This window comes from Rhinopithecus roxellana, chromosome 2 (assembly GCF_007565055.1).
Source record: "Rhinopithecus roxellana isolate Shanxi Qingling chromosome 2, ASM756505v1, whole genome shotgun sequence".
Classification (NCBI taxonomy): domain Eukaryota; kingdom Metazoa; phylum Chordata; class Mammalia; order Primates; family Cercopithecidae; genus Rhinopithecus; species Rhinopithecus roxellana.
The window spans coordinates 144,005,954-144,018,019 of NC_044550.1; positions in this window are offsets into that span (position 1 = coordinate 144,005,954).

Consider the following 12,066-nt stretch of genomic DNA (forward strand, 5'->3'; position numbering starts at 1 on the left):
CTCTGTGCGTTTGTAGACTTACTGCCTTTGGGTGCATTGTGAGGCAGGCATTGCAACTGTGGGAGAAAGAAGGCGGAAAGGATCGAATTTAAAGAGGCCTAACTTTTGGAAAATCTCCCAATTTGGATTTAGTAGTGTGCTTGGCTTAAAAGGAAGAAAGAAAGAAAAAAGGAAAAAAAAAAAGAAGGGAGGGAGAAAGGGAGCCTGTAGGCATGGGATTTAAATGTTCCCACTTCCTAATCTTGGTAAGGACCAGAGAGAGACACCAAAATATCACGAGATTGGCAAGTACTGCCCTACTTTCAATTCAGCTCAAAGCAGGAAGGCTTAGGTATGTCACGAGAAAGCCTCTTGTTACCACCCTAAGACCAGAACAAAAAAATTGTGAGGAGACTCCCATCTTGAAAGCTGTGATTTCCAAAGAGGCCTTGGTAGTCTTATGACTGCTGCGTCTCAAGTGTCACAATTGTGTAACCCACTGATATTTAAAATGATGCTTGAAGGCGGGGCATCGTGGCTCACGTCTATAATCCTAGCACTTTGGGAGGCCGAGGCAGGCAGATCACCTGAGGTCAGGAGTTCGAGACCAGCCTGACCAACATAGTGAAACCTTGTCTCTACTAAAAATACAAAAATTACCAGGGTCTGGTTGTGGGCACCTGTAGTTCCAGCTACTCAGGAGGCTGAGGCAGGAGAACCGCTTGAACCCAGGAGGTGGAGGTTGCAGCGAGCTGAGATGGTGCCATGGCACTCCACCCTGGGCAACAGAGCAAGATTCTGTCTCAAAAACTAAAAACTAAAATAAAATGATCCTTAAATCCATCACATGGGATTAGGGAGATAATAAACATTCGTTTAAGTAAAAGGATAGAGGAGGGATAGCACGCAAGGAAGAGCAAAGCAAAGAAGAAAGAAACCTGGGTGTGAGTATTGCACATGCGAGTTCTAGTTCTGACTCCTTCTCCAGTTTTCCCTTCACTGGTTTGAACTCACTGGAGTAATTTGACCCCCTCTAACTCTCCTCTGTTTCGAGAAGAAACTGTGCTAGATAACACCAAAAAGAACTCCCAGCTCCAGAAATATAAGGGAGTCTTCAGAGGCTGCCAAAGAGGTAGGCCATTGATTGTAATTTCAAGCTGTTTGGCTAAAAGATGAGTCAGAAATCAATCCAAGAACTATTTGTATTGCTACGCATTTCAAACCCTCTAATTTGAGTTCTAGTAAATGAAAGGAAAAGAAGAAGAAGAAAGATTGTGAAGTAAACAGAAATAAGGGAAACAGCATGTAAAATTTTTAAAAAAGAAGTATTTTAATAAGTTAAATAAGAAAACTCGGTACTTTTATTGCACTAAAAGAGTTCTTTTGGGTGGCAAGACCACCCAAAAGAACAGTGGAGGCTGGGTGCGGTGGCTCACGCCTGTAATCCCAGCACTTTGGGAGGCCGAGATGGGCGGATCACGAGGTCAGGAGATCGAGACCATCCCAGCTAACACGGTGAAACCCTGTCTCTACTAAAAACACAAAAAATTAGCCGGGCGTGGTGGCGGGCGCCTATAGTCTCAGCTACTCGAGAGGCTGAGGCAGGAGAATGGCGTGAACCCAGGAGGCGGAACTTGCAGTGAGCTGAGATCCAGCCACTGCACTCCAGCCTGGGCGACAGAGCAAGACTCCGTCTCAAAAAAAAAAAAAAAAAAAGAACAGTGGAGGCCGGGCGTGGTAGCTCACACCTGTAATCCTAGCACTTTGGGAGGCTGAGGCAGGCGGATCACTTGAGATCAGGAGTTCAAGACCTGCCTGACCAACATGAAGAAGCCCCATCTCTACTAAAAATACAAAATTAGCCAGGCATGGTGGTGCATGTCTATAATCCCAGCTACTCAGGAGGCTGAGGCAGGAGAATCGCTTGAACGCGGGAGGCAGAGGTTGCAGTGATCTGAGATCATGCCACTGCACTCCAGCCTGGGCAACAAGAGTGAAACTCCATCTCAAAAAAAAGAAAGAAAAGAAAAGAAAAGAAAAAGAAAGAGAACAGTGGAAAGGACTTGGGCAGGTTTTTTTTTTTTTTTTTTTTGAGACAGGGTCTCCCTGTCTGTCTGTCACCCAGGCTGGTGTGCAGTGGTGTGATCTCAGCTCACTGCAACCGCTGCCCCCGGGTTCAAGGGATTCTCCTTTCTCACCCTCCCAAGTAGCTGGGACCACAGGTGTGCGCCACCATGCACAGCTAATTTTTTATATTTTTGGTAGAGCCAGGGTTTTGCCATATCGTCCAGGCTGGTCTTGAACTCCTGACCTCCATCTGCCCGCCTCAGCCTGCAATGTGCTGGGATTACAGGCCTGAGCCACTGCATGATAACCATTATTGTTGCATTAATAATGGATATTATATAGAACACTTGTATATTGTCATTCGCAGAGTATCTTTTTAAATTTGCTTTATTTGGGCCTGGCCAGTAATTTTTTTTATAGATAGAGATGGGTTCTTACTGTTGCCCAGGTTGGCCTCTAACTCCTGGCCTCGAGAGATCCTCACACCTTGGCATCACAAAGTGCAGGGATTACAGACATGAGTCAGTGTGGTTGGCCCCAAAAAGGCAAATATAAAAAGATACTCTGCAAATGACAATACACAATATTCATTATTAATGCAACAATAATGGTTATCATGCAGTGATAACAACTGTAATGGAAAAGTTTTAAATGCTCATCATCAAAGTGAATATCTAAACAGGAACTATAAATTACTGCATTGAATGTCTAATCAAACAGGGTTTGGAGGATGATCCCTGGCTAACCAGACATTGGGAGCTTCCCGCATCAATTTTCATCATTGAATGTCTAAGTTTCTGGGCTCAGAAAAAAGTTTGCATCATCAAAAATGTGGATATGTTAGAAACAGTGCAGAGAAGGTATAGAACATTGTGAAACCTCTTTCTCTGAACAGTTTTAACATCGAAAGTGCCATCTGGCCACGAGGATCAGAAAATAACCAGATTACTAGCTGCCAGATTTTACTTCTGCAAAAAATAAATCAAAAGACTCAGTAATCTATCAGTGCAGGAATTCTGGGTTGCGATCAGAATAAAATAGGTGGCAAAATGTCCCTATGAGTATCAAGGCCAGCAAAGAATCTCTTTGGCCTTTTAGAACTGGACCACGTTAACTGGAAACTGAGTCTCAGTGCAAAAGGATGGGGCATAGCTCCTTCAAAAGAGGATGTGGGTAACCAGACCACTCAAGCAGGTGGCACAGTCAGTGTGGGAGTTTTGGTCCCACTGAGGTATCAATACCCATTTGGGCAGCCCTCCTCCTGCCCTGCTAATTATGTTAATCTCTTAAATTCCCTTAAGAAGTTATGGCACTTTTCAGGCGAGGCATGGTAGCTCACACCTGTAATGCCAGCCAGCACTTTGGGAGGCCCAGGCTAGCAGATCACTTGAGCTCAGGAGGTCAGTCAAGAATGGCTCCGGCAATGTGGCGAAACCCCATCTTTACGAAAACATTGAAAATTAGCCGGGCATGATAGTGCGTGCCTGTTGTCCCAGCTACTCCGGAGGCTGAGGTGGGAGAATCACCTGAGCACAGGAAGTTCAAGGCTTTAGTGAGCTGTGATCGTGCCACTGCACTCCAGCCTGGGTGAAAGACTAAGACCCTGTCTAAAAAAAAAAAAAGTCCTAGCACTTTTCAAACATGTTAGGGACTTTAGAACTCATCTGACCAAATGCTTCCATTTCACAGGTGAGGAAAACAAAGTCTCAGAGAATTAGTCTGAAGGCCAGAGAACTCACCAGTGGCTCAAGCAAAACATGAATCTCCCACTTTCCATAACAGTTTTCTCTTCACAGTGCTGCTGCCTTCCCCATCCTTCCTCCTTTAGTGCTCTCACAATTTTTTTTTTTTTTTTTGAAGCAAAATCTCACTCTGTCATCCAGACTGGAGTACAGTGGTGCAATCTCGGCTTATTGCAGCCTCCACCTCCCAGGTTCAAGCAATTATCATGCCTCAGCCTCCTGAGTAACTGGGATTACAGGCGCCCGCCACCACGTCCGGCTAATTTTTGTATTTTTAGTAGAGACGGGGTTTCACAATGTTGGTCAGGCTGGTAATTTTTGTATTTTTAGTAGAGATGGGGTTTCGCCATATTGGCCAGGCTGATAATTTTTGCATTTTTAGTAGGGATGAGGTTTCACCATGTTGGCCGGGCCAGTCTCAGACTCCTGGCCTCAAGTAATCCATGCGCCTTGACCTCCCAAAGTGCTAGGATTAGAGGCATAAGCCACCATGCTCAGGCCTCCCACAATAATTTTTACTTTGACACATATAGACTTGAATATCACATTCGTATGCACCAAGATATATGGGAGAATATATGTAAAAAAAGATTCATGAGTTGTTATGTATAGAGTGCTTAAATTGTGGACATAGAAAATACTATTTCCATCCGGGTGCAGTGGCTCACGCCTGTAATCCCAGCACTTTGGGAGGCCGAGGCGGGCAGATCACCTGAGGTCAGGAGTTGGAGACCAACCCAGCCAACAAGGTGAAACCCCATCTCTACTAAAAATATAAAAAATTAGCCAGGCGTGGTAGCGGGCGCCTGTAATCCCAAAAGGGCATTGGTGTATTTTCACTGATTTAACAAACACTTCTGTAACATGTTCTGTGCCAGGCACTATTTAAGTGCTCTTTTTTAGTATGAACATATTTGATTCTCACAAAAAAACTGAATAACCTGAATTGTAGTATTACTATGCCCTTTTTACACCTGTGGACTGAGCCACAGAGAGGTTAAATAACTTGCCCAATGTCACACAGCAGTAAGTGGCAAAGCCCAGATTCATGCCTAGGCCACCCGGTTCCACAGTTTATGTTTGTAACTACTCTGGAATTGATTTTTTTTTTTTTTTTTTTTTTTTTTGGAGTTTCACTCTTGTTGCCCAGGCTGGAGTGCAATGGCCCAATCTCAGCTCACTGCAACCTCTGTCTCCCAGGTTCAAGCAATTCTCCTGCCTCAGCCTCTGAGTAGCTGGGATTACAGGTGTGCACCACCACACCTGGCTAATTTTGTATTTTTAATAGAGATGGGGTTTTTACATGTTGGTCAGGCTGGTCTTGAACTCCCATCCTCAGGTGATCCTCCCATCTTGGCCTCCCAAAGTGCTGGGATTACAAGAGTGAGTCACCATGCCCGCTCTGGATTTTCTTTTCTTTTTTCTCTTCTCTTCTTTCTTTTCTTTTTTAACATTCCCACATCACATTTATTTCCTTTTCTTAAAAAAAAAAAGTATTGTTTATTAATAAATGATGAATCCTCAGGAGGGAAAAAGCACAAACCAGGGTTAAGAATGAGACAATTTGGGTGCAGACCCACCTACTTTTAGAGCCATAGGCTCTAAAAGTCTCCACCTGACCTCAGCCACTTACCTTGTTGGGTAACACTGAGTCAGTCACTTTTCTATGGACTTCCATTTTCTCATCCCTAACTGGGAAGAATACAATCTGTCCTACTACAGTATAAGGTTATAATGAAGATGGAAAAGATAATGTGTGTGAAAGTGGTTTTTAAAATTTATATTTGGGAGGCTGACAGAGTAGTCTGGGAGGTCGAGGCTGCAGTGAGCTGATTGTGCCACTTTACTGCAGCCTAGGCGACAAAGAGAGACCCTGTCTCTAAGAAAAAAAAAAGTTATATTTGAACAGGTAATGCATGTATACGGATAAAGGACAAATAAAATAAAATGCTACACTGTAAAAAATCCCATCTCCCTTCCACTCCAATCCCTTAGATTCCTAGAGGTAATTGTTGGGGATGTATGCGTGTGTGTGTGTGTGTGTGTGTGTGTGTGTGTGTGTATCCTTTCAGAGATAGGAAGCAGGTAGACAAGCATATATACATATGTATCTTTCCTTTGTCTCTTTTTGCATAAATGATCTGACCTTGCTTGTTTTTAGTTACAATATAACTCAAAAGTGTAACTGATTTATGTATGTGCTTTTGAATCCACCTAATTCTTTTCAAAAGGCTGTTAATATTCCACTTGTGGATTTGCCAAAATGTATTTAAATTTAAAAAGTCAGGTGTGGTGGCACGTGCCTGTAGTCCCAGCCATTCTGGAAGCTGAAGCAGGAGGATCACTTGGAGCCCAGGAGTTTGAGGCTGCAGTGAGCTATGACTGTGCCACTGCACTCTAGCCTGGATGACAGAGTAAAACTCTGTCTCTTAAAAAAGAAAAAAAAGAAGGTATGATGATATCTATAACTGTCCTGTCTCTAACACATACAGCATATTATTTCCATTTAAGAAAGGAAATGGAAAATGTGAGTTTTTGTCACAATCACTTTTCCCCAAATCTGGAGAATTACCTGTTCTTAAAGACACCTTAGGAAGCCTAGGAGAAGCCCATGATCATTCCTATTTTTTTTTTTTTTTATTTTTTTTTTTTTTTTATTTTGAGACAGAGACTGAGAGTCTCTGTTGCCCAGGCTGGAGTGCAGTGGCACCATCTCAGCTCACTGCAACCTCCGCCTTCTGCATTCAAGCGATTCTCCTGCCTTAGTCTCCAAGTAGCCAGGATTACAGACGCACTACCAAACCCAAATAATTTTTTGTGATTTTAGTAGAGACAGGGTTTCGCCATGTTGGCCAGGCTGTTCTTGAACTCCTGACCTCAGGTCATTCACCTGCCTCAGCCTCCCAAAGTGCTGGGATGACAGGCATGAGCTACCGCACCCGGCCTCTTTTTTTTTTTTTAAGACAGGATCTCACTTTGTGGCCCAGACTGGAGTGCAGTGGCATGATCATAGCTCACTGCAGCCTTGAACTCTGGGCTCAAGCAATTCTGCCATCTCAACCTCCCAAGCAGCTGGGACCCCAGGTATGTACCACTACATCTGGTTAATTCTTTTTTATTTTTTTGTAGAGACAATCTTTTTTATTTTTATTTTTTGTACGTTCATTCTTGATCACTCAACTCATTCGACCAAGTGGTTCAATTCTTTAGAACTTTTCTTTTTCTTTTTTTTTTCTTTTTTTTTTTTTTTTTGAGACGGAGTCTCGCTCTGTTGCCCAGGCTGGAGTGCAGTGGCCGGATCTCAGCTCACTGCAAGCTCCGCCTCCCGGGTTCACGTGATTCTCCTGCCTCAGCCTCCTGAGTAGCTGGGACTACAGGCACCCGCCACCTCGCCCGGCTAGTTTTTTGTATATTTTTAGTAGAGACGGTGTTTCACCATGTTAGCCAGGTTGGTCTCGATCTCCTGATCTCGTGATCCGCCCGTCTCGGCCTCCCAAAGTGCTGGGATTACAGGCTTGAGCCACCGCGCCCGGCCTGAACTTTTCTTTTTCTACATATAAACTAGGAATAAGAACAATGAACCAACCACAGAAGTTCACCTTTTTCAATCCTTATGCCACCACAGGAACTGGAAGACCTAGATTTAACCACCCATCCCCACTGCCCACCCCTTGAGTCCTGCCAACCTCCGCCTCACTTACAAACCATATGATTATAGCAGCTGTGAGCATGAGCAATTTGGCCAGACAGCCTGAATTTTCATCTTTGCTTAACTTCTTTCTAGAAGTGGAATCAGAAAATACTGTGTAGCCATCTGTGTCTCAGTTTCCTCATCTGCAACATGAGAATACAAATAATAGCAACTACCCATATGATTTTTATGAGGTTCAAATGAGATGTTATGTAATGCATCTAGCACAGTAACTGGCATATATAGTACAAGTTTAACCAGTGTCAACTATCATCATCATCTTCATCACCACCATCACTATATGACTCTTCTAAGACTTACTTTTCTCCTTCGTAAAATCACAGGTAGCCTACAGACTCCATAACCAGGAAGGGAGTGGTCTTCTCTCTGTTTTGCTAATGACTAAAACAGGCAAGGCAAGGCATGCTAACATGACAATTCCACAGAATGAGAAAAGACAACCCCTGGAAGAGAATGATGAGCCCCACTTTGAAGCAATGGGTCTGCTGTGTTCTTCCTGGCCCCAGACCACACAGGACTCCTGTCTCAGGGTTCATATCAGCAGTGCACCTTGAACCTGCTCTAACAGGCTCTGGGGAGCCAATTGTTAAATTTTCAGAAAGTCTGTAAGCCAGTTGTTAAACACAGCCATTACTAAAATTAAATTATATTAACTTATGGTGAAATATATTACACTTACAATGAAGCAATACATACTCAAAACTTATCACTTCCTAATGATTTTATTACAGTTCACTGTGGTTTATGTTTTTAAGGTTATTTACATCAATTGTATTTGTCTTTTGTTTGTTTTTAAGACAGAGTCTCACTCTGTCGCCCAGGCTGGAGTGCAATGGCATGATCTCGGCTCACTGCAACCTCCACCTCCCAGGTTCAAGCAATCCTCCTGCCTCAGCCCCTGCTAGTAGCTGGGATTACAGGCACGTGCCACCATGCCTGGCTAATTGTTGTAATTTTAATAGAGACAGGGTTTTACCATGTTGGCCAGGCTGGTCTTGAACTCCTGACCTCAGGTGATCCACCTGACTCAGCCTCCCAAAGTGCTGGGATTGCAGGTGTGAGCCATCACACCCGGCCTGTTTATTTACTTATTTATTTTGAGATGGAGTCTTGCTCTGTCTCCCAGGTTGGAGTGCAGTGGCATGATGTTGGCTCACTGTGACCTCTGCCTGCTGGGTTCCAGTGATTCTCCCACCTCAGCCTCCTGAGTAGCTGGGATTACAAGTGACCGCCACAATGCCCAGCTGATTTTTGTATTTTTAGTAGAGATGGGGTTTCACTATGTTGGCCAGGCTGGTCTTGAACTCTTGGCCTCAAGTGATCCGCCTGTCTCGGCCTCCCAAAGTGCTAGGATAACAGGCATGAGCCATCGCACCCGGCCGTATTTGAATAGTGGAAATTGTATATAACGGTATGCTACTTTACATTTTCTTCCCAACTCTTCATTCGGTGATGTCAGATTAGTAATCAGTGATGTCAGCTTGAAATCAGCCAGAGTGGGAATATTTACACTGAAGAAATTAGCCAACACTACACACAAGCCCTTCTACCTCTCCCAAGCTGGTGGTTAAACATCCACCAGCACACCACTGACTCCAACCAGCACGTGCAACCAGGGTCTCTTGGAAGAAAACTCCTATTGCTCTCAGAGAGAAGAGTGCGTGGTTATTATCCCGTTGCGCTTAAATCAGGGGCCCATGAAGAAAGAGGCTATTAGACATGGCCCTCTTATCCTGTTTCCTTAACCAAAGTAAAATAAATAATTCTGAGCACTTGGCCCACAGCCAAGGTCCTCTCGGGTTCGATTCTTCATCCCCTGTTTGCAAGAGCTAATTACAGTGAGGTGTGCACAAAGCAACCGTTCTTTGTGTTCAGAGTGAAATAATGGCTTGTCGTCCCTGAGAGTACGAAGGCTCTGTACTCCTCAGTGCAGTGAACACAAATCCCAATCGCATGGCATCTGGCTTTTTCTTTTTCTAAGTGAATTAGAGTCTTTATGAATAAACGTTTAGCTTTTTCCTCCACCCACTCTGGCCCAGCCATGACAGGAAAGTGATTTTTGTTTTTCTAGTTGAATTGACTCACCGATAGTTTTAGGAGCCTGTTGGTTTGTGTGTTTAGTTCTTTTTTTCCCCCATACCAGACTTGAAACCTAGCATGTTTAGTTTTGATCTATCAGAAGGAGCTGGAATCCTTATTTGCAAACTCACTGATTATATGGCATACATTTGACTCCGTTTTTGTTTAGAGAAAAAGATACCCATTTTTAAAATAAAGAACTGAGGCCGGGCACGTTGGCTCACACCTGTAATCTCAGCACTTTGGGTGGCTGAGGCAGGTGGATCACCTGAAGTCAGGAGTTCCGGACCAGCCTTACCAACATGGTGAAACCCCATCTCTACTGAAAATACAAAATTAGCCAGGTGTAATGGTGCATGCCTGTAATCCCAGCTACTTGGGAGGCTGAGGCAGGAGAATCACTTGAACCCGGGAGGTGGAGGTTGCAGTGAGCTGAGATCATGCCATTGCACTCCAGCCTTGGCAACAGAACAAGACTCCATCTCAGAAAAAACAAATAAATAAAATTAAATTAAAAACTGAGCCCTGGGCTTGGTTTGTTCTCATAGCCACATAACTTATCCACAAAATAATAATGAGAATCACCAAGGAATAAAGACTGTCTTTTTGTAAATTAATAAAATGAAGTGCACAAATGGTATACCATTTCAAGAGTAGCCCAAATATATATTACATATATAATTTTATTTTTTTAAATTATTTGTTATTATTATTATTGAGACCGAGTCTTGCTCTATTGCCCAGGCTGGAGTGCAGTAGCACAATCTCGGCTCACTGCAACCTCCGCCTCCCAGGTTCAAGCGATTCTCGTGCCTCAGCCTCCCAAGTAGCTGGGATTACAGGCACCCACAACCACACTCGGCTAATTTTTGTATTTTTAGTAGAGACACAGTTTAGCCATGTTGGCCAGGCTGGTCTCAAACTCTTGGCCTCAAGAGATCCACCCAACGTGGCCTCCCAAAGTGCTGAGATTACAGGTGTGAGCCACTGCGTCCGGCCAAGAATAGATGAGTATTTATAAAATTATATTTATTTATTTTTTATATATAGAGACAGGGTATCTCTATGTTGCTTAGGGTGGTCTCAAACTCCTGGCCTCAAGTGATCCTCCTGCCTTGGCCTCCCAAAATGCTGAGATTACAGGTATGAGCATTAAATGCTCGGCCTAAAGAGTTATTTTTGGCCGGGCGCTGTGGCTCACGCCTGTAATCCCAGCACTTCGGGAGACCAAGGCAGGCGGATCACGAGGTCAAGAAATCAAGACCATCCTGGCTAACACGGTGAAACCCTGTCTCTACTGAAAAATACAAAAAATTAGCTGGGTGGGCGCCTGTAGTCCCAGCTACTCGGAAGGCTGAGGCAGGAGAATGGCGTAAACCTGGGAGGCGGAGCTTGCAGTGAGCAGAGATTGTGCACTCCAGCCTGGGCAACAGAGTAAGACTCTGTCACAAAAAAAAAAAGATTATTTTTAATAAAGATATATAAAGAAATACTGCTTTAAACGTTTCTTAGCAAGGAATGTATAAAATTGAGTACGTCTCCAAATTCCTGATATAGCAACTGCTGACAATTACTGAGTTTCTATTATGAGCAGATATTGTGCTAAGTGTTTTATGTGCATAATTTCATTTAACTTATTCAACAAATATTATTGAGCACTCATTATTGTTCCAGGCAATGTTCTAGACATGGGTGATACTAGCAGGGAATAAAACAGACAAAATCTATGATCTTATAAAAATGGATATGTAATAGGTCAGACGGTAGTAAGTGCTATAAAGAGAAATCAAACGTGGCTAAAGTGGGGTAAAAAGTGCCTTTGGATGAAAGGTGGCTGCTGTTAATTTATTACAGGGTGATCAAAGAAGACTTCTCTAATAGATTAACAGTTTTCTGGGCAAAATTGTTTCTAGACAGAGGACACAGCAAAAAGTAAGAAATGTTGTGCATTTGACTTTCTAAGATAAAATTACTACTTTATTACTACTTTATGGATGAGGAAACTAAGGACTTTTTTTTTTTTTTTTTTTTTTTTTTGAGACAGAGTCTTGTTCTGTTACCCAGGCTGAAGTGCAGTGGCATGATCTCTGCTCACCACAACCTCTGCCTCTCAGGTTCAAGCCATTCTCCTGCCTCAACCTTCCAAGTAGCTGGGACTACAGGTGTGTGCCACCATGTCCGCTAATTTTTGTATTTTTAGTAGAGATGGGGTTTCACTATGTTGGTCAGGCTGGTCTCAAACTCCTGACCTCGTGATCCACCCGCCCCAGCCTCCCAAAGTGCTAGGATTACAGGCATGAGCCACCGCGCCCAGCCTGACAAGAATTATTCCTATTATATATGTGCCCATGTCACCTACGTAATAAGAGGGAAAGTCAAAACACAACCCTCAGACTATTAAGTCTATGCCTTACTCTCCCAAACGTCATTCAATTTACTCATCCCAACTAAGAGCCCCTCTTTTAAAAGATTGGCAGAACATAAGAC